This window comes from Gallinula chloropus, assembly GCF_964237585.1.
Source record: "Gallinula chloropus genome assembly, chromosome: 4".
NCBI lineage: Eukaryota > Metazoa > Chordata > Aves > Gruiformes > Rallidae > Gallinula > Gallinula chloropus.
In genome coordinates this window covers 42,801,425-42,824,759 of record NC_140088.1, presented here as the reverse complement: position 1 = coordinate 42,824,759, position 23,335 = coordinate 42,801,425, and the positions used below count along the sequence as shown (strand labels likewise).

The following is a 23,335-nucleotide window of genomic DNA, read 5'->3' as shown; positions in this document are numbered from 1 at the left end:
AAAACCAGAAAGTGAACACCAGGAAGCTGGATGGGCTCAAGCAACAAATTACAAAAGGTCCAGAGAAGAAGAGTTCTTCTGAGACTGACATCATCTGAAATGTTACAATTAAGCAGGAATGCAGCTTGGGTCACTTGGACATAGCCGGTACCTGAGTGACACCAAATGATCACAAGAAGACAAGTGGGGGATGCCAGCTGCTGGGAGGGGGAGGGGGGGGGAAGTGCCAGCAGAAATTCTTGGGGTTACTAGAAGTCAAACTCACCCAAAATTCAGCCCATGGGGTTACTTGAGGTCATCAATTAGCAGTTGGGGATAATAGATGTCATAGTCTCCCAAAATTCAGCCCATGGGGTTACTTGAGGTCATCAATTAGCAGTTGGGGTTACCAGAGGTCAAACTCACCCAAAATTCATCTCACGGGGTTCCTTAAGGTCATCAATTAGCAGTTGGGGTTACTAGAGGTCAAACCCACTTCAAATTCATCCCATGGGGTTACTTGAGGTCATCAATTAGCAGTTGGGGGTTACGAGAGGTCAAACTCACCCAAAATTCAGCTCTAGAATGTTTCTTGAGGTCATCAATTAGCAGTTGGGGTTACTAGAGGTCAAACTCATCCAAAATTCAGCCTATGGGGAGCCCAGAAAACTGGCCTCCTGGGGTCATTGGAGGTCACAGGGGTTACTAGAGGTCACCTGATCCCAGAAAACTGGCCTCCTGGGGTCATTGGAGGTCACAGGGGTTACTAGAGGTCAACTGATCCCAGAAAAACTGGCCTCCTGGGGTCATTGGAGGTCACAGGGGTTACTAGAGGTCACCTGATCCCAGAAAAACTGGCCTCCTGGGGTCATTGGAGGTCACAGGGGTTACTAGAGTTCACCTGATCCCAGAAAACTGGCCTCCTGGGGTCATTGGAGGTCACAGGGGTTACTTGCCGTCATCAATTAGCAGTTGGGGTTACTAGAGGTCAAACTCACCCAAAATTCAGCCCATGGGGTTACTTGAGGTCATCAATTAGCAGTTGGGGTTGCTAGATGTCAAACCCACCCAAAATTTAGCGCATGGGGTTTCTTGAGGTCATCAATTAGCAGTTGGGTTTACTAGAGATCAAACTCACCCAAAATTCAGCCTATGGGGAGCCTAGAAAACTGGTCTCCTGGGGTCATTGGAGGTCACAGGGGTTACTAGAGGTCAACTGATCCCAGAAAACTGGCCTCCTGGGGTCATTGGAGGTCACAGGGGTTACTAGAGGTCATCAATTAGCAGTTGAGGTTACTAGAGGTCAAACTCATCCAAAATTCAGCCCATGGGGTTACTTGAGGTCATCAATTAGCAGTTGGGGTTACTAGAGGTCAAACCCACCTCAAATTCAGCCCATGGGTTACTTGAGGTCATCAATTAGCAGTTGGGGTTACTAGAGGTCAAACTCACCCAAAATTTAGCCCTAAGTTTTTACTCATCATCACAAATTCATTTTTGCTGACCCAAAGTGCCTCATCTCTGTCCTGCCAAGTGAGGAATTTGTTTCCCTTTGTCAAAGCTTCCTCCCTGCCCTATCTCTGATTTTCTGCTGAGATCCATCGCTGTTCCTATCACCTCTCTTGCCTATGCTTAGGGTTTTCCAAGGGGAAAAGGTGCCGTGGGTGCCCAGGCACAGCCTCTGGTCCCTCTGCTTTCAGTGACACCTCAGGAATCCCCAGCCCAGGGCTGCTTTCCTGCCATCAGTCAGTGCTGCAGTTCTCCTGCCTTTCAGGGGTCACTGTGTTTTTCCTTCAGCTTTATTCCCCAGCCAGTACTGGCCTTCTGCTTTTGCCTGTTGCTGTCAGGTCCCAGCTGTTCCTTGGCGACTGCGTGGGATGCGTAAGGATGGGGATCATGCCCATGGACAGGAGAGGAAACCAATCAGGCAACTGGTGGCCTTCAGAGAAGCCTGGAGGGAACCCATGTACCCCAAACAGGCAGGGTAATGAAACTAAGAAACTGATCTCTCTGGCCAAACAAGAGTGAAGACCCCTTCATGGGGTTGCCGTGATCTTAGATGATGCCAAGCCAAGGAACATGAGTATTTGTCCTCACATGCCCATGTCATCTTCAGCAATGTGAGGCACTAAGCCCTTGATTCATTTCTAAACCCAAAAGTGTGTGCTGAGTGTTACACAAAGCCATAAAGTTCTGGGGGACAGACACAGTGCTGGGGACAAACACACACCCCGTTATAAAATCACGCATTTATTTTATTCATTTCAAAAATCACAGGCAGGGTTGCTGGCTCTCCAGCTGCTCCCACAAACCCCTTTTTGAGGCCTTCCTCTCCCATCCATCTACCACTATTTTAACTCTGTGTATTTTCAATTGCAGTGTGGGGGTGAAAGCAAATGTCTTGGTGCTTTCTTAAAATGCGGAGGGTGAGGGCAGGAACAGCCTCAGAATCAGCACTAAAAGCATCAGTAGATACTAGTAGGGAAGACGACTCTTCCCAACCATCATCTCCTTAGCGAGCTCTGGCTTTCTAGACTTTGTCCCTGCTGTGCAAACAAGCCCGCTGCTGTTCATCCAGGTGTCACACAGAGTTCTATTCTGAGCAGGGGCAGGCATGGCTGGCAGATCATGCTGCACACACGGATCCTGAAGAACCCACCTTCTGTCAGTGTGGGAACCTCTGCAGTGCCAAGGGAAAGCCAAGTGTCACAGGCTGTCGGCCATTTCCCCCAGGACAACCTTCCCCAGTTGTAGCCGAGCTCCCATCATCTCCAAGAGCAGCTGCCATTGCAGCTCAGGCACACACGTTGCGTTGTAGATCTTCTCTGTGGCACAGGATTCAAACAAAATTTTCCAGCTATAAAAAGAAAACCAATCCCTGCTGCACTGAGATCTCCCTGTCCTCAGCCTGGAGATGACTCGATGCTGGTGAAACTGCGTGTCAGTGCAGGGATGCAGAGCAAACAGAGTCCTCTTCTCCTGCCTCAAGGCAGTAATGGCTGCAGCAGTGAGGATACAGGCCTGCCTGGGAGGAGATCAGTGTCTGGTTAGTTCAGAAACATTCTGCAGGAGCCAAAAAGCTCAGAAAGCAGGAGGAAAAAAAAAAAAAAGAATTTTATTTTTTTAATCAACCAAAATGTGCTGAGCCTGACTGGGGTTTATAGAGAAATGAGCCAGTTATCAAACACCCAGTCAGCTCAGACACCAGGTATGATCCTTCCCATGCCAGCCACAGCGTGCCCACCAGTGTCAGCTGAGACACAGCTGGGCCTGCAGTATAAATCCCAGGAGGAACCTCTGCTTCAGTTAGCTTAGTGCTGAACTAATCAGCTGCAGGTAGCGAGCAGGTCGGTGAAGCAAGGCTGGCCGTGATTGACATCGCCTCTAAAACCACAGCAGTGCTGACACCGCTGGTCATACTGGTCAGAGCAGAGTACAGCCCGATTCGGTGAGTCTGGATTTGGGATCTATTGGTACCCACTGTCACTGGGATCACCTACTTCGACGACAGTACCCCTCCTACCCACCCACACCCCTTCCTGTGAAACCCTGCTGCACAAAGGCCAAGTCTGACATCCCAGTTAGCACCCAGTAGCTCACATACACGGGGTCTCTTAACTGCTTATCCATCAAATAAATCCTCCCTTCTGCTTGCCCACGGCGTTACTCACAGCTTCCTCCTTTCTGCACTGTTCTCCAGCTTCTCTTCTTCAAACCTGAGCCCCTCCACCTCCCCTTCCCCTGTGAGACGGCACGTTTCCTGCGGTGGGAACAGGACCCTGTGGCAAGACCTCAGCAGGGCACACCGGCTCCACAGCCCCTCGACATGAAGGAGACAGCCCCCCCCAGAGGAGGGAGCCAGCCTCTGGTGCTGTGCTAATGAAGGGCTGTGGCTGATACCAGTGTAATGCCTCAACACAAGCAGAGAAGGAACCAACCATGTGCCCAAGGGAAGAGAGGGGCTGTACAGAAGTAAACGGAGGAGATGAAGAGGTGAGACAGTCTCTCATTACCAGACATGACTTCACCTACAGGCCTTCCTCTTGCCTCACAGCAATGACACTGACTTTCTGCCACAGCAATTCATGCATTTCAAAGGGCCAACAGCATAAAAGGAATCTAAAAATAGGTTAAAGCCTGAAACCAAAGTGCAGCTGTTTCATTAGCAACAGGAGAAGCAGAAGAGGAAAGAATTGCAGGACAGAGCTCCCTAAGTGTGCCAAAAGACTTGTATTTTACATAATTTTGCTACCTTATAGAATTTCTTCTAGTATCTGGACACATTTCAAACTGATACCGCTAGGACCTGCCGTGTGTGTGCCCTTCTCTCCTCATGCTGAAGATGATTACTGGGACTCAGGGTCCTAGACACGTATCAGCACTCCCTATTACCTGACATCCTACAGGATCATCTTGCACTGGAACAGGAAGGCTTGCAGAAGCTAAGGTGGTGGCAGGAGGTGACCTGTTGGGGAAAGATCCCAGTGGAAGAGAGACAGAGCCTTGTGGAAGTTGCATCATTGCCCTGGTCTGACACAGCAGCTGCACATGCATTCTGAACTCGGGTTTACAAAGTATGTGTTACACAAGGTGGGTTCTCTGCATCCGAAACATCCTTTGACAGTTATACTTCTCCTGTAGAGAAGAAATCCTTTGCATGAAGCTCAGCGTTCAACGTTCATCCAAAGACTGTGAAATTCATCAAAATGCTGATCCCAACCTTGAAAGAGCCTCTACGGGCCAAGTTCTTCAGCTATCTTGGAATGGCAGCCTGAAAACAGAATGCAAATGGTGAGCAGGACAAAGGAGGTCACAGAGTGCTCGGTCCCACCAGGATTCACTGAATTAGCTGGGTAGAGAGCAAGAGGAAACCCTACGAGTTATGACTGCACCCCATAGCAGTGACCCACGCCGGGGCAGCTGGGGAAGAGCTGAAGCCCTGTGGGAAAGGACTCAGCTTAGGAACACTCAGCATGCCCCAGCGTTCCCTCCTGCCACCTCTTCCAGCTCACAGCAAGCTCTGCGTGTGATGCAGAGGGTGGAAGGGGGTGTGGGGCTCATGGGAGGCCATGTGGCTGCAGGTCTCACCATGGCTGCTCTACTGAGATGTAGCTGATACTTCTCCCTTTATGCCAGTGAGCCTCTGCTTAGTGTCAGCAAAAGGTAAGGAAGATCAGAAGCCCTGAAGGAGCTATAAAGAATTAGCAAGTTTGGCTGCATCAGGAGTGGGACAATAAGAAAAAGGAGGGCAGGGATAGGGGATGAGAGAGGGAGGGATTTGTCAACAGAAAAGCAGATGCCCAAGGGGAAAGGCAACTAAAAATCCTTTTCTTTTTCCAGCGGGATGGACGTTGTACAGATGGAGACTGCATTGCTTCTAGACTAGAACCAACAATCCCTGATGGCAGTGCAAAATGACCACAGCCAGCTCAAGCATTTGGCTGCCAGAGTTACACCCGAAGAGATGTTGCTGTCTGGGAAAAGCAAAGCAAGAGACAGCTCTCTGCAGTGCCTCTCCCTCGCTGTTTGCCTTGGCTTCAGCCTTGGGAGATGCCTGGTGCTTGGAAGACCTTGCCAGATGGGTAAAACAGGCCTGAATAACTTAAGAGGTCTGCATCTGAGCTACTTGGGTTAGACTGTTTAAAGTTAATGGACATGGTGCAATTCATCATGTGCTAAAAGAAAGAGCTAAAATAGCACAGGTGAGTCACACCTAAAAATACTTAATCACCTCTATCAATTAATAAGGGAAGTCTGGAGTGCCCAGTTCAGCTGCAGATGTACATAAGCCACAGGTTTCTGATGTGGTCAATCCCTGCCCAGGTTCCTGTCAGTCACTCTCAGTAGCAGGAACAGCCCTTCTTTTCCAACACCTCCTGCAGATCAGCTGGTAGAAATACTTGTGCTGTTTTGCTGCCATTCTCTGGCTGCCTCACCCCTCCCAGATACTTGAGAGAAAAGCCCAAGAACCTGCCAGTCAAGGCTGAGATCCACAGCACAGCCCCTCTCTGAGGTATGTTTGAGGTATATGCCACTCCTGAAGATCAGAGGTACTGAAAAATGAGGCATTCAGGCCTGGCTCTGTATCCACAACATCATGGAAGGATGAAGTGCCATGTATCAGATGAGTGGGATACATCCCTCCCCAGCCAGCCTCCTCCTGCTGCAGCAGGCAGCTGCCCTGCCATCGATCAGGGATCAGCCCCAAAGTCAGCTCCTGGGGAACAGGATCTGGGGAAGCAGAGGAGAGGGGCGGTAGCGAGAGAGATGGTGGGGAAGCAGCGAGAGGGTCCCGGTGTGTCAGGCCAGGAGGGTTTAAAGACAAAACTGCCTGGCTGTGACCTGCGAGGAGTGTTACTGGCAGCAAAGTCACCTTTGGGGCTGAGAATCACATAGTGCTCTTGGAAAGAAAAGCTCTTATCAGTGAGAAGTAAAAGCTTCCCCTCACAGGGCCTTACGGTATTGGGGGGAAGGCTTGCATGTATTTGAAAGCTTAGTTTATCCATTTAATCCATCACCTCCAGAGAGGCTGTGGTGGGCGACAGAATTCATTACATGTGGCAGAGCTGCCAGGAAAAGATGGGAAAGTGGTTTGGGCAGCAGAGTCCAAATCCGTAGCCATACCTGACTTCTGTGTCAGTTCCAAAAATGACACTTTTTTCCCATCAAATCTTCAGTCTCATATATTTTTTGCTCTAAAGTCCTGTTAGCATTGTTATATTTTACCTTTCTGCTATTCTAGTAAACTATACTTATCCCAACCCACGGGCTTTTGGTTTCTTGGTTTTGGGGTTGTTATTTGCCCCTTCCTTTTCCCTTCCCTTGCCTCTCGCCCCACACACTTCTCCCCCTCCTCTTTTCCTTTGAAGAGCAGGCAGCTGCGTGGATCTCGGCTCTCAGCTGGGGTGAAACCACGACAAACGTACACAGCCCTTGACTGTTTGCTGCCTTCCCACTCATGCTTCCCTGCTCCCAGCCTCCAGAACCATCCCTACAAGCTGAGATATCCCTGTGGAGAGCAGCTCCCAGCACCGCGCTGAACTCACTGCAGGAGCTCCTGACACTGGCCCGCAGCCCTCTGCTCGCACACAGGGACGCAGGAGCAGCGCTTCCTGCTTGTGCTCCCAAGGGAACTGTGGGCACCAGCACAGGTACTTCTACCACCTGTTTGTACACACACTTAATCTAAAGAATTGAGCCACAGCTTTGGAGTTATTGATAACTTACCACTGCAGAAGGTGGATTGATGCCTTTTGGGTAACTATCCCAATGAGCTCTGTGCAGATTCTTGGTAATTAGCCCTACTAATACCATCATTAAACTTTAAACTAAAATTAACAAAGAAATGTGCAACCGAGCATGCTAATAACAGCATCAGCCAGTTTCTTATGCTGAATGTCTCCATAAAGATATTCTTTATAACACCTTTGGCACAACTGGGACCTTGCATAATTAAATTTGATTTCACTTTCCTACAACTCTAAGCATAACTGGAGATTTCTAATTAGTTACAATCATTCTTTTCAGAAACGTGTTCTGTTTAGTATAATCTTGTATTCATCTAGCCAAATACCATATGTATTTATTATTATTATTATCTCCTACTGATAGCTTTTTAACTGAGACACTTTGACTGAGATAAATAACCGCATGCCTCCCAACCACAACTCTTTGTGTGGCATCTGCTTTGGGTGGTGAAATAATTTACTAAGTGAAAAATAGCAGTTTATGGAGATAAGATAATTCACCATTCTACTATTTTAAGTGGAGATAAAAATGCAGGCTGGTTATCTTCTACATCTAACATTTCCACATGCCACCCCACCAAAAGCTGCTAATAAAGTGGCTTCAAGAGAACTTCTGTTCTCATTAATGAAAGTTCCTTACCTAATTGTGTTTCCCTTCTGCTCAAAGGCAGCAGACACACAGACTACAGGTCCCCCTCCACGGCTACAACACCTGTCTGGCCAGCATGCCCATGAGTGCTCCTCATGCCACTCAGTGGGAGATGCCAAGGCCAGTGACACCTGTGCCCAAGAAGCTGGCGCTGGTGTCAGCAGAAGAGGCATATTGGCCTGTGTCAGTGGGGTTCCCCCAAACACAGCCCACACCCATGGGCCACGTGTGCTCCTGAAGCCAGGTTGTGCCAAGTACAAGAGTAACTACGCAAAAAATACCTCTGTTTTTGCACCATTTTCTGCTGCAAAAGCCCAGGTACTGTCTGTCACAGGCTTCACTCCAGCAAGAGGCAGAGGTTGAATCACCAGCTAAAATGGAAATAGACAAAAAGGGATAAATCTGAGAACAAAACACCAGAACTTATTTACTTCCCTAGAAATTAATGAACCTCATCTCACAGGATGCAAAGCAAATCAAATCAGTGTCTCTCCCTTTCAAGATCTGGGGAATTACAGCAAGTGGAATTGACTTGAAGCTTGTCTGTCCTCTGGCTCACCACAGGTACCAACCTGGTGAGATGGAGAAGGGAAAAGGCGAGACAAATCTGTCTCAAAATGGAATCAGCACTAAATGGAGGAGTTGGAGGAGGTCAGGGACTAGTGCATAACTTTGCATATTATGTAAGTTATTTTGTTATAGCCACGCTTACCATTTCTTCAGTGCTTTATACTCACAGATATAGGACACAGTATGCCTTTGGAGGTGATTCTATCACACACAAGGCTTTGAAAAGATCCACCAGCAAGTTGAAAATAATTGAATCTAGAAAAGCATTTGTACTTACCAAATACACTGCAGGGTCCCAAAGCTTTCTAGGTCAGTGCTGTATCTGACTGAGTTTGCAGTTTTCTCCAAGCATTCAGAAATCCTAAATATAACACCAACAGCATGTTTACTTAAATAAATAATGAGGCTGGTTTATTTCCTTGCAGATTTTTATGCACATAGGTTGCATGTTCTCCACACAGGAGCATTAGAAATTTAGTTGGGGGACAGGGGTGAAAGAAGGTAAAGTTTTAGGTCACTATTTCAGGTGGAACTTCAATCTGCAGGAAAGCCCTTCTCCCAGCATTGTTTGGTTAAGGATACAAACACAGCATTTGACATGAATTTGAAAATTACCAATTAAATTGGGGGTTTTCTGGCTTAGTCTCAGACTGAAATGCACTGTACAAAATCAGTTTAAACAATTTTAAAAGTTAAGATATTGAAATTTAGTGTCTACCAGACTACTGCTGGATGCACAAACTTGAAAGACAACCCCCTGACTGTATGAAAAGTATTTTAGCACCAAAATCATTGGTTTATGGAACATAGCAGCATCCAGCCCCCATTTTTTAATATGCCAGAATCAAATATGATAGATTAAACAAGAGGTTTCAATTCAGCTTATAAAGATCTCTATTCTAGGGCTGACAGGAACCCTTCATTGTAAAGCAGTAATGAGCTTTATAGTTTCATTAAAATATTACTTCTCCTTTTGTGTATTAAGGATGATTTCTTATCCTGTTCTCTCTATGTGTTTGTATTTGGCACAGCTACTTCATTATTGATGTAAAGAAGCAATTCAAAATTTAATAATTAATTTTCATGTAAATCTTTCTTGTCTAAATAATTGATGGGGAAGATGAGCAGAGGCATTTGGAGCCAGTGGCTGCTATTCCTTCTGCTTTTCCTTACCTTTGCAGGAGCACTCTCTGTCAAGCCCCCCAGAGAACAGACCTTTTGGGGGGGGTGTGGTGGAGATGGTTTGAATTCCCCAGCCTCATAACACACCAGATGGGGAATTATCCGACTGCAAATCTCTCCTCTGCCCTCCAAAATCTATACATTCATCCTGCCTCCCATATGGTTAACTACCTGATTTTGCATAAAGTCCTCAATCTTCTGCATCACGAGGAGCCTGGAAAGCCACAGACAGCTGATCCTGCAGCTGGCCTGTTTGTCCAAATGCCTATCTAAAAATGCTCAAATTTAGTAAACCAGGCAAAAGGCCAGGCAGCCAAATGCTATTGCCCCACAGCATCATCTGTGCTCTGACAGTCAAGATTGAGCCGTGCTCTGCTCCTTTGCAAGTATCTTCTGCTGCTGGATTTGCAGATGGTGTTTCTGGAGACCCCAAAGTAATGCCACAGCACTGGAAAAACTGCTGCACCTTCATCCAAACTCCCCCAACCCTGGTTTTCTTCAGTCAGTAATTCCTACTTACCTTTATGTCCCAAGCCTGCCAACAAACCTCTTATGGCCCTTTAAATCCCAACGGAGAAACTATTGGATCCACACAGGCATCTCCCGAGGGACAAACAGAGTCTCTTCCATGCTTTCCATACAGCTTGCATGATATGATTTTCACAGCAATTATTGTATTGAAGAAACTCATACAATGACCTCCTTTCATAATGCTCAAGTTTAAATTTCATTACAACCTGCAGAAAATACTCTGGACTAGAAAACAGGTTATTCTGAGGAAGAGGAGTTAGTAGTTTCCTCCTACTCTGCCCTATGAACATTTTCATGTTTAAGCACTTTCTTTAAAAGTTAAATAGAATTGTAAGCTGTAACAGGGAATAAATGTTATAAAGATAGAAATCTCTATTGCCATTTAAGTGATAAGTTAAAAAAAACCTCCATCTTTTCATGCTTGGGGATATTTTTCCCTCAGAAGTCACTTTTTAATCTGATTTAAATCCAATTAAGTCTGAGCATCTAAAATGAAGAGCGAGTCTTTGAATTTATGTATAACTGATTTAACTAATCACTTACTGTAGAGCTACTAAGCAAACAAACTATGAAAAATAAATGTGAAATTAGATCCAAATCACAGGCAGCCTTGATTCTGTTTTAAAAATAAATAAATAATCATTCTGCACAAAGCACAGGCCTCTGTTTGCTACCAGCAAGTCAAAGCTGCTGTTATTAAATTTAAAAACTAACTGTGAAAAATGATTTTATAGTTCAAAAAAGACACCACATTTTTTTGTCTTCACATGTAAGACAGAGAGCACTTGTGCTCCTTGAGAAACTCTCCTCCAGACAGAGCAGGGCACTGCAGCAACTGGGGAAGCCCTGCTGCTTCAATAGCTCAACCCTCATTTTGGCTGGCCACACATTTAGCACTTGGCCTCTTCAATTCCCTACACCACCTTTAACCAAGCGTGCTGGGACCTTGGGGACATGTCCCACCATCCCTCATACTCTCCTTACCTCCCAAAGGAGAGGATGAGCATTGGAGCCCACTGGATACATGGCTCTGACACGATAGGCTCCCATGTGCCCCACAGGGTCCCTGACCCACACCCCAAAATCACCCATCACCCCAGCAAAACGTCTCCTCACCGAGCTCTCTCATGAACAGGCGTGAACACTGCAGAGGAGTTTCATTAGTGAGGAGAGCTGGAAGGACAGGCAGGAAGCACCACCCTTCCATCTTTCCCTTGCTCTGTTTCTGTTCTTCCTCACTTGCCAGCACTGACACCGAATGCCAATGGGATCAGGCTTTAGCCAGCCTCAGGCTGCCATTTCCAGGTAATTAGCCCAGGTATCTCCCACTTTACTCTGATTTCCTTGTACATCAAGCAATTTTGGTAATCCATGGATATTTCAGAAGCTCAGCTGAGACCTGGAAATTTCAGTTCCTGCCACATCTTATCTATAAGCTAAATGAAGAGTGCATGACTGTCACCACAACTGTCTCACGCTGCATGCTACAGAATACCATCATTTTATAACCGCAGGATAACGGAATAACTTTTAAAGCTCCCTGACATCAAATCTCTTTCATTAAAGTTGCTGTCTGTTTCATGTGTGGAAACCAGGATCTCATCAGTGGGATGACACTGGATCATTGTCAGGTACCACGCGGCTCCACGCCTGATAAAGCAGCTTTCTCTCTGAGGCTGCTGGCTGAGCTCCTCCAAACTGGTTGGTACAAACTAACACGGGCATCCAGCTTCCTCCAAGAATTCCCACTGACATTGTCCCTTCCCCTCTCATAGGCATGCTCCCACACATGGGAACTGGGCTCATGGATCCTGCATCTGGAAAAGCACTGTTCAGAAGCAGCTCATTCCTGGAATACCTACTGGCTGCCTATCATAGTTCACATCCAGCTGCAAATGCTGCTTCCAACAGCTTGGAAACCCTGCTGCCATTCAGCCTGGGCAGCAAGAGCAAAGATGCCAAGCCCAAAACGACAGCTGTAAACTCATTGTCTCATTCCTCTCCATGAATTTTCTTCTTCTCCTCTTTTAAACTATGTAACTGCTCACAGAGCTTTCAGAAGGCAAAAAGTGGGAAATCCCACATATGTGCCTTGAAGATGCACCTTAGGTGTGCATATAGGGAAAGAAATTTACTCAGATTGTCTCTTAAACCCCATCACAGTTCTGTGCATCCAGCTCGGTGCTGTGGCAACAGACAGCACTCAGCACGTGCAGTCATTTGCCAGTGATTTTTCTCAAGATTTAAGTGTGAAGCTAGGGGACACCTTAATTTTTTTTATGATACTTGTTTTGATAATCACAAACTTACCACAGGTTAAAAAAAAAAAACCCAATCCTTCAATGATTTTTAAGCCACTTAAAGATTCTTCCATTCTGTCCATAACACATAAATGTTCCAATTTCTCATCTTGTTTGCAATCCATGCCTTATAACCCTTGGCATTGAAGAGGATTAAGCAATAGCGTGATTTTTACAAATCTTATCACGCTTGCCAAGCATTAACTGAAAGCCATTAAAGGTCCAAGCATCTGAGCTGGAATTGCAGGTATTTCTCTTCCTCCACCAACAGTGTTGAGTAGCCCACAGGCAATAGCAGAAATGCAAGAAGCTGATATGCAAACAGACCCCAGGTGAGCTCCCAGTACTTGTTGGGGCTGGTTTTTGGTCCTGGAGCAATCCCTCATGGGAACCAGCAAGACATATGAAGCTGGTTTGCTAAACCCAGTATTGCCATTTTACCAGGTCTCTTTAGGTGTATCCTATTCCAGTTAGCTCGAGCATCATGCAGGAACACATTTCTGTCCTCCTTTCCTTCTAGATTGATATACTGGGGGATTTTTTTTCCTGGGTAGTTTTTCCCCTAAACAGCCAGGAAAATTTAAAGAAAAACATACCATGGAGAGATCTGAACCATCTCCTCTCTGTTCCAGTAAAAGGTTAGTTAAAAGATAATAAAAAGTGATGGATTTGTGGGAGAGCAAAATTAGCTATGATATATTTTAAAGCACTTTTGATATATTTATTAAAAGTCAAGATGTGCTTCAAGTCAATTCCAGTGCATTTTCAAAAAAATTGCATGGCTTAAAAAAGATGCACTTAAGGAATGGAGCAACACCCTTTTTTTTGTTTAAATTGCACTGGGATTTATCAGCGCGGTGCCGGGAGTAGGGAAGGTTTGGCTGCAGCATTCTAATTAGCACGACCAGATCTTCTACCAACTCCAGCACACCAGATTTACAACAATAGAAAGAGATGGGCTTATGCACAAAGTATTTTTATGTTATTTATTGTGGAATAGCTTCCCTATCACCTGCCTACACTGCAATCACTGTAGCAATACAAAGGAAGGAAAATAGGATGGACATTGCTGATGGCAACGCACCCTACTGATGAAGTGGCATTCATTGTTTTCCTTTGCATAATTGGATTTAGGTATGTCACCATTTTAAATATAGCATAAGCAGTCAATTAAGCTGTATTTCTCACTCACAAACCCATAAACAGGATAAAGGAAGCCCATGGCGGGGAACTGAGGCAGGGGAGGAGGAAGGCACAATTTAGGAATTGCTTAGGACTGCATTTGATGAAGAAAAACAAGGTATGGCAATTCATACACACTCAAAGATGCTCCTATTATTCATAGCTCTGCAAATCTCCCAGAGGACAGTTTAATGGCCACTATCTTCCCTGACCAGATGAAGTGCCTTTTCTTAATCCCCAATCCTCCTGAACTCTAATCCACTGCTATTTAAATTTGTCATAAAATCTTTTATTTGCCTTTCCATGTTATTACCCAATCAGTAAGTATATTATGTCCTAATAACTTGTAAGTGTTCACGTTGGTACATGAGCAGTGGATCAGTTACTGTGCCTTCCCGAGCCAGCTGTAAATAAAAACACCGTGTTTAAAAGCTAAGGAAAAAATCATACAGCAAGATCCAAAGACCCCACTCCTCATCCTAGATCAGTATCATGATAAGACAGATCCTTTCTTCTTTTGCAAAACCAATTTTTTCCTTTTCTCCCCACTATTTACTTAGTGCCACATTAACCCTTTCAATGCCTGCACCAGGCAGAACAAGCCATCTACCTCTCAGACTTAGGACCCACAGCTGGGGAGGGTCTTGGAGGGGCTTTGCAGGCTGGGGCAGAGGGGACAGCAGGGCAGAGATAACGATGGACCCAGTTCTCTGGCTACCAAACCACTGCCACCTACCAGACCACACTGTTTCCCGGACCACGTCACAGCCCCAGGAATACGCACTGGGATAATGCCGTGCAACAAGTCAACTCACCAGATGGATCAGCATCCAGCAAGTTGGAGAGACCAACCTGCAAGAGAGGCGTGATCAAACACTGAATTAAATTGAGAATGGAAAAACCCTGCATTTTTAACCCTCTGGAATTTTGTTTTCTTTAAGCCAAGTGAATAAATCAGGCAGGGAAACAATACTGAGTTTAATAATTCGCTGTATGTTCGGTGGCTGCTAAAAATCCTGTGTGCTCTTCAGTTCTGCCCAAACAGAACATACTCAGTGTTTTGCTAAACTAAGTCTGTGTACTGAGAGCAAATGGTAGAACAGGGCTCTGACTGGTTTTGGTATTAGGAGAACTGTGAACTTTTGGAGTTTTTTGACAGAGGCAGAAGTTATAAATATCAGCAAGTGTTCTGCAGTGCTTCACTGATGTTCCCCCTGTGCAATTTGTTTACTGCTTCAAGATATTAGACAGCCATATATTTTCTTTTCCCTGCTAGTAGCCAATTTGCAAGAAAGCAAGTAATATAAAAATAGCTATTTACTCTGTAACAAGCAGTACAGTACATTATCACTCAACATTGATGTTGTTAGAGGATAGCAAATCAATAATCAGTTCTTATTCAGTAACTTTGTAAACCATCTGCTTCTATCATTTCAAAGCATGCCCTGCTGCAGCAAAAGCCTTTACTGCCACACTAACACACAATTTCCTTTAAAGAGTCTAAGACAATGCAATATCAAAAGCTTTTTAATTGCCTTACCATTTAAATAAGTGAAATTGGTTATACAGAAATTCTGCAGAAAGAAATAAATTGTAACTCCCTGTGAAAGTTCACCCTCATCAGGAAATGCTTTGTTTACCTTTCAAAGCTATATTACCTTATTAAGTCCCACACAGCAATTTTATTATTACCATTTATCCTCTGATGGGAGCAGGTCCAAGGTGCAGAGCTGACAGCACCATGCACCAGCCTTGCTCCACAAAGCACAGGTCTGACCAGAGGTGACTGCTCAGCTCACCTGTGCACCTCCTCAGTTTGGAGATCCTTGTGGAGGCCCTCAAAGGTATCGACTACTCTTCACTCATCACCTAGGGAGCTCAGCACTCATTTCAAGGTACCAGGTCATTAAGTATCTAACATCTAAGAACAACTTGGGAAGAGCTGTGTAGTCACTGCAAAGTCATAGACATCCCATAGAATACACAAGCAATGTTCTACCAGGTATGAACGTGGGGATGTGGGATGGGGAGGGCAGAACTTCATTTGGAGATCTGCAAACCTTCAAGCCTACAGTCATCACTTTTAAGCTGCCAATAACCATTGGCTTCCTTAGCAAGCTGACTGCTCATTAGAAAGAAATGACCAATGCAGAGACTGGGGATCCAGTCTTGCTCTATTTTACACGCAGCCCTTTGCTTCAACAATAAATCCATAACTCCTGCCTTTGCCACTCCAGCCAGGCAGCTAGGAAATGTCATGCTGCTGGCTGCCTGCTCTGCCTTCCCGTGTCTCTGCCTCAGAACCAGCCCCACTCACACCACACTCATTCCAGGCAACTAAAACTCAGACTCCATTCATCTTATAAACCAACAGATTTTTTTCCCCTCTTATCTTCTGTAAATAAATAATTCTACCCCTTGGTCCAGCCTCCTGCTCCCACCATGCATGCCCACGGAGGAGCAGAAGGCACCCACGGGCCATGCCTACCCCCAGTGCATTCTCCCCAGCACAGAGAAGCTGTGGGGGCAAGATCCATGCTGGCGCTACTCTTGGACCTTCGCCCACTGACCAGGGTCAGCAGCCACTTGCCACAACCACGAGGTGTTGTCAGGATCTGTTTTTAAATAAAAAACGCAGGAGAGAAGGTTGAAGCAGTTTCAAAACTTGAGTGTTCACATCCTAAAGACAAAGGAAAAAAAATCTCTGATAATCTTTCAGTGTATTAACTCCTTTCGACTACTTTTTTTGTTCCCTTGGCTTAGGAGTCTTTCCCATAAATCACTTCCACATTTAGTGTCACCAGCTTCATTAATTCATTTGTCTTTGCTAAAAGCATCGTTGCTTGGGTTTGCATTACCTAGCTCTTCAACCCATGTGCTTCTCCTGCACACTCCTCTTGTAATTTAAACTGCCCCCAATGACATCATATTTCCAACACTAAATAATACTTGTTTCATTTGCTTGATTTCAGTGCCACTTTCATCTCATGCAGAAAGCCAAAAGAATGTTTGTAACCAAGAATATTCAGTGATGTCCCATTATGTATTTGATAATGGTTTTCCAGTTTGTGAACTGTTACCCCTTCTTTGCATCTGGTGCTAGCCCAAGCTTAATAAACCAGTTATTTTTGCTATAGGCAGTGCCCTCACCTCATAAAAAAATGCAGAAATCTCATTGTGCCATTACTGCTCACTTTGACATAATGCTTTACTTTCCTTTTGGTTCTCTCCCATTTACAAGCTTTGACACAATAGGGTTTTTTTGGCCTTGATTACTGAACATCACCCCATATGTAGAGAAAATTCCATTAACTGGGATCTTTTTTACTATGCTACTCTAAAATTCTTTTGTCCACCTCTGAACTAGCTTCATTTTACCTCCCAACCCTTTTATTTTTAAGCTATCAGAAATCATTTAGCCATTTTAAATTAAGATGCAATGATCAAACAAGCCAATCACACGTGAAAATGTTTTAAATTTACTGTTTTGATGATTAATTTATTTCACTTTGATTACACTAGCCTTTGGATAGGATGTATTTTCTGAGTTGAAGAAGTTTCTGCATGCACTGTCATGATATGCCCTGCTGCACAGTCAGACCATGCCATGATGTACTGGCATGGCGCTGATGACTGGCTTTTCTGTGAAAGCTGGTACTATAGATTTGGCACTGCTGTGATACTGTGGCATTCCCATTAGGAACTAAAAGTGCTGAATGGATACGCTTTTGCATTTGCCTGCTCAGTGACAAAGTGTTTCTCCTTAGGCTCTCTCTTAATTTCTGGGGTTTTGGGGAGAGGGTTTTCCCTTACAGCTTTTTTCTGCTTATACTCTGTCACAAGAGTTGGACACCTTTTGGCATAAATTCACAGTAAAAACATTGAAAATAGGTCAGCATGAGCACCATGTTCCATTCCTTTCCAAACATAGACCCATCTCTGGCATCAGCTGACTCCCAACAGCTCTCAAACTCCCATAAAGGGAGTTAGCAAGCTCTAGCCCATTATTTTCAGTGAAGGCTCAGATGCATGTTCAGTCTTGGCCCACTGAGCTTGGCCTCTACCAGACGCATCAATCTTTTAGACCAGCAACTGGACTATGGCCCCTCCTGAAGCTGCCCAAAAACTGCTATCCTCAGAGGGCAGCTGGGCTCATGGGCCCCTACCTCAGCCTGCCCCAAAGCCTGGGGCTCTCTGCCGCCCACCCTGCAGACACACAGGGGAACACACACGTCATACATCAGCTACTTCCCTTGGCCTATCCTCTCAGTACAGAAATTGTAGCTACTTGGGCATCTGCCTTTCTAGTGACCTCTGTGGCCCAGGGCAGGCTGGAGTCTTACCAACTGTAATCATACATGTTCAGCACTGAAACCTCCAGATCACTGGTACATTTTCAAAACATACTTTTCTAAAGCTTATCTCTTGATTTTAGCACAAATTGTTTAGTACAATTTTTGACTATGTGTGACTGACATTTCTCATTGCTACCCTCATAATGGATCAACTCACCTGAAACAGATGGCATACCTTTATTTTCACTTGAAGGCACAACATAAGAAGGACATGGAACTGCTGGGATGGGTCCAGAGGAGGCCACAAAGATAATCAGAGGGCTGGAGCACTTCTCCTGTGAAGACAGGCTGAGACAGTTGGGTTTGTTCAGCCTGGAGAAGAGAAGGTTCTGGGAAGATCTTATAGCAGCCTCCCAGTACCTGAAGGGCCCTACAAGAAAGCTAGAGAGGGACTTTTTAGAAGGCATGTAGTGATAGGAAGAGGGGGAATGGTTTTAGATCGGAAGAGGGTGGATTTAAATTGGATATTAGGAAGAAATTCTTCACTGTGAGGGTGGTGAGGCACTGAAACAAGTTGCCCAGGAAAGTGGGGGATGCCCCCTACTTGGCAGGTTGGATGGGGCCTTAAGCAGCCTGGTCTAGTGAGAGGTGTTCTTGCCCATGGCAGGGGGTTGGAAAATTGATAATCTTTAAGGTCCCTTCCAGCCCAAACCATTCTAGGATTCTATGAAACAGCATTACTTACTCTAGACCAGCTTGCTCTGCAAATAGTATTGCAAACACTGACAAGTGACACAGAATGAGGTGGCTACTCAGAGGGGAAAAGGTCATCAGGGATAATTTCTTTTTTTCCCCAATTGTAGAGGATATATATGTGTGCACACCATAATCCCAGAGAGCTTACAATAATGCTTTAACTCAGGAAGAGAAATAGCTTTGAACTTTTGTGCTGAGCAATACTTAGACAAGGAAAACCTTCAGCTTAATGCCTCTGAACTTTGCAGGCACACAGAACTGCAGCCAGCATTTGTGATTTACACTGTCCTGCATGGCCCTGAATACTTTCTGGTGATGCCTGAAGATTTGTTAAGGCTTGATATGAGACTGCTATCTATTACAGGATCACCTATCTTCCCTTCTCTAAGTCTAGTGACTCGGCTTCAAGATGTGTTCTTGGTTTACCAAATGCAATTTTGGAAGCTGCTGGAGTCATTCTTTCAAAAGGAGGAGTTATAGTTCCCTCCTTCCCTGAAAGAGTAAATATTTAGGTCATTAAAAAAAAATTAAAAAAAAAGCACTATCCCTGCAAGTTAGGTAACTGAATTGGTCTTGCTTCCTTTAATAATAATGGGCTTTTTTGAAACTGAGGTCCAGCCTACACTTTAATTATAGCTATGACTAGTATCAAATTGTGACATCTGAATGAAACAGAATCAGTTCTGGTTCCACATGTCCTTTTACTACAGGCATGAAAGCAAACATTTCTTTTGCTTAGTTTTCGTATTACGTGATGACTCCCTGTTCAGACTGTAGGGCTGCAGGGATGGAAGGCCTTAGACATCAGCAAAAGAATCAAGAAAAGTGAAGAATGAACTACAAAGAGAACACTCACCTTTTTTCCTTCTTAAAGTAGAATTACAATACTCCCAAATTCAAAAGACGATTGAGTAATACCTGTTGAGGTCACTAATTAGCACACTGAGATAGGGATTGCTTTGTTATGCATTTAATTGTTTCCACCCTTTTCACCCAGTCTGAGATCCTCCATCCAGTCCTGGGAAGCTCTTCCTTAACCTTCCCCCAACTAAGAAAAACCTGTCAACTCCTGGCACTTCTGACATTTCCAAGGCACCAGCAGAAAACATCTTCCAAAGACTTTCCTGATTTTGGTGGAGGGCGGAAATCAAAATTACTGCTCTCTTTGCTTTACCCATTGAGAAGAAACAGGATGTGATTGCTGCCATACTGCTGCTCACAGCTTTATGAGGGGTTCCTCCAGACCCTCCATCTCACCGACCACCGCAGCACCTCCTTCTCTGCTCTCAGCAGCACCTACTTCCTCCCACCACAGCGCTTGCAGGCAGCAGTAGCTCATGCACAACAGAAGAGCCAAATCATTTTGGCTCAGCAGCCTTAACAAGCTCCAGAGACTTGTTATTCCGTGCCAGGAGAAGGAAAAAGATAAATACGGTGGAAGTGCATCATCAGGACCACACAAGAGACGTAAGCTTCTGATTTTCAGAAAGCACTCGTGGTGTTTCCATGGTAGTTTCTAACCACTATTTTTGCATGAAAACCTGTTCACTGGCATGGCTTCACACAGTAGTTACCTAGTTTACAAAGCTGTCTTCTACCCTGCAAATCAGAGAATAAATGGGTGTGGCTAGAGAGTGAACTAATCAGCTAGTGATTTAATACAAAGGTGTGTAAATGGCCAAACCTGTGGTCAGACTGAAAAATCACATTTACAGCTTCAAATATACTTTAAAAATACATATTGGATTTTCCTTAACCCTGATTTTAACAGGTAAGAGTTTGCCCTTACGTCAGCACTTACCAGAACATACTTTGGTGATTCCCTGATTCTAATGTCCCAGACGTCAAGTCAAGAAAAACCTACTTGGAGTCTAGAAGCAGAGCAGTAGCAAAGCCCACACATTCCAACACCCAGCTGAGAATTCTGCATAATATTCAGGTAGGAAAATAAATCTGCATATTTAATACTGAAGTGACAGGGAATCCATCAAAACTAGTTTAAAGAAGCACTGGATTAAATCAGATACATTTGCAATTCTTGTGACAGAAAATGTACCTTTAGAGTTAATGAAACGGCAATCAATCAACTGCATTATTAGAAAACAGGATTTTTCAAGTCTGGTTTAATTTCATGATAAGCTTCTGGTCTCTGCTTTGTGTTTGGGTGATGGTGTGACCTGCTGCAGCACCACTCAGCGTCTCTTCACTGAAGGGCCTGGTGCAGCTGAATCTGTACACATGTACCCACAGAGGTGCTCAGTGATACAGAGCTGGGGGACAGGTAAATGGCGTGTGGATGACATGAGCAGTCACTTGAATGACACTGCAGAGCAGAGAATGGGAACCAGAGAGTGTTATCAGGCGGTCTGTCTGTCTGCTGCTGTATCCAGGGTAAACACTACCACAGCCCTGTAAAACCTCTGGTTGCAAGCACAGTACCAGCCAAATGCAGGTGAGCTGGCGAGGCAGCTCAGTGCCTTTTCCCACAGTGGTTTCATCCCGTCGGGACAGGTGAACGTACAAGAAAACAAACTTGAATTGCTCCAAATCCTGTTGTACCTACCTCTGTCTCAAAGAGAGCACAGCACGACTGGCTTCCCAACACCACTCAATTCCAATCAAACCACTTCAATAAAACAATCTTATATACAAATCCACAAGAAAAAGAATTCCAGTGTGAGGTACTGCTGAAGCAAAGATTTGTTTCCCAGCCAGAAATCCACTCCTCAGAATTCAGGACACCCCTCACCGCACAGCTGAAGCAACAGAAAAGAATTCAAATGACACATTTACCTTATTATCCAATGTGTAAATGTGTCTTTTGTTTTCTTTTTTGACTGGCCATGATTTTTGACATGATGTGCCCATGTGAATGCCCTGGTGATGGCATCATTAAAACCTGAATTTGACCCCTTTTATCAGCTTTTTGATATTCACCCTTCTCAGACATACCTAAACAGACTTACATGGGACTGTTCAGCAGCAGCTAGGAACAAGAAATAATCCTGTTAGCACCTGCAAGTAATACTTGCAGATGACAAGCAATACCAACACTTGTGTCTCTGAGGTCAATGACCAGCTGAAACCGAATTGTTGCCCATTTATTTCAATAAGAGTGACTATGAAACATTCAGATGCCCTGGGTTGGAATTTATTATTTTAAATTTTATTTTTAAATTTATGAGACTTCCTTACACCACTTTAAACTTCAGTGAACACCAAAGATCTGCCTTATGAGAAGCAGTAGCTTGCTGGCAGGTACGTATTTCTAATGGCAGAATATATTCCTCAAACCATTGTGTCTTATCACAACACTCACTTAAACTGTTACATCAAAATGTATCATGGGGCACTTTTAAAATCCCCTCATTAATGATTATGTAAGTACCATTAGATGTGAGACATTCCCATACTGCTCACAGGAGTTATGATTTAATTCTATTACAATCTACTCCACCGTTTGTGTAATCACTCCTGACATTTTACCTTTTGCTTTGTAAAACATTATTGTCTGCCACAGGAACAAACCCAGACAATCTTTTGTTTGTCATTACAATCTGATTGGAAAGGTGTTGTTAATTAAATGCTATGCACAGTTATACTTGAAAACTCACTGGCAGCTCTTGGGAGAAGATGTATTACTGGAAGACAGTTGTTATTTAGGTCTCTGAGGCAACAGAGACACAGTAATAAACCTCCCACACATACCTGTGAATTAGGCAGACATTAGGCAACATTTGTGAAGAATAGTTCAGATTTTCTTTAAAACAGTGACGAGCATGGACCAGTGTGGCCCATCGCTCTGGGAGCCACTACAAAGGCACACCTGCACCTGCTTTATCTCTGTAGGTGAGTCTGCAAATACAGAGGGAACAGAATTGTGTCGCTTCCCTCCCAAGACACAATACAACATTCTGGTTTAGTACCTAGTCTTAGCTTTTTGCTACAAGTAGGAGGGAAAGAAATTTACCCAGAGCTGGAATTTTGATTTTCTGTTTCTCACTCATTTATTTCTTGCCATCCAAAGTGTTTCATGCAGAGAAAATATTCCTTTGCAGGAGAAATAAGTAGAAACAGTTACAAATTTCCAACTGTCTATAGTGAGAGGTTTGACCAAGTCCCTTAAACTAGCAGTTAAGTTTCCTTTCACAGAAGATCTACTGGTAGTCCTCCTCACGTTAGTACTATTGTTGTTCTATTCTGGGCAGAGAGAAGGTTCATCTCACAAAGAGGAGATTTTTCAGAAATTATTATAAAAACTTCGGTGAATTTTTCCCCCCAGCATTTTCACTGTAGTACTCATAAGTTTATAAGGAATAGGGAATTTCATCAAAACAGGAGAACAGGAGTTTTCAAAGTTCTTACCTTGGATGCAGAGGAATACAGGGAATTAAATTTTCCTCCTCAGTGTGCTCTTTGAGCTGGGGCTGAGGCTTCCGAGTGCTCTGAAGGGAAATGTGATATGACTGGTGATCAAATTGCTTCATGAGGCAAAGTTCATCACAGTCAGGGTAACTGCTTAAAATGCAACATAAACAAACAGGTCTCTGTCAATATTTTGACTTTGTGTAAACAATTGAAGCTGTATCACTCCGGAGATAATGACACATAATGCTGTATAAAATGCTCTGAAATGGTTTTACT

General features: G+C 44.4%; 1 long non-coding RNA gene across 7 annotated transcripts; it reads right to left on the bottom strand.

Annotated features, from left to right (window-relative positions):
• Window positions 1–2,215: 2,215 nt before the first annotated feature.
• Window positions 2,216–23,124, bottom strand: LOC311190823. 7 transcript variants are annotated; one of them, XR_014617244.1, is made up of 6 exons: window positions 23,057–23,124; window positions 18,153–18,270; window positions 14,456–14,492; window positions 8,723–8,806; window positions 8,157–8,246; window positions 2,216–3,004 (listed from the first exon to the last, which is right to left on the bottom strand). It is a non-coding gene; the product is annotated as an uncharacterized lncRNA (long non-coding RNA). The 7 variants fall into 7 exon arrangements; XR_014617247.1 differs by lacking the exon at window positions 23,057–23,124 and having other exon boundaries at window positions 18,171–18,183; XR_014617245.1 differs by lacking the exons at window positions 14,456–14,492; window positions 18,153–18,270 and having other exon boundaries at window positions 23,057–23,122.
• Between the last annotated feature and the right edge of the window lie 211 nt (window positions 23,125–23,335).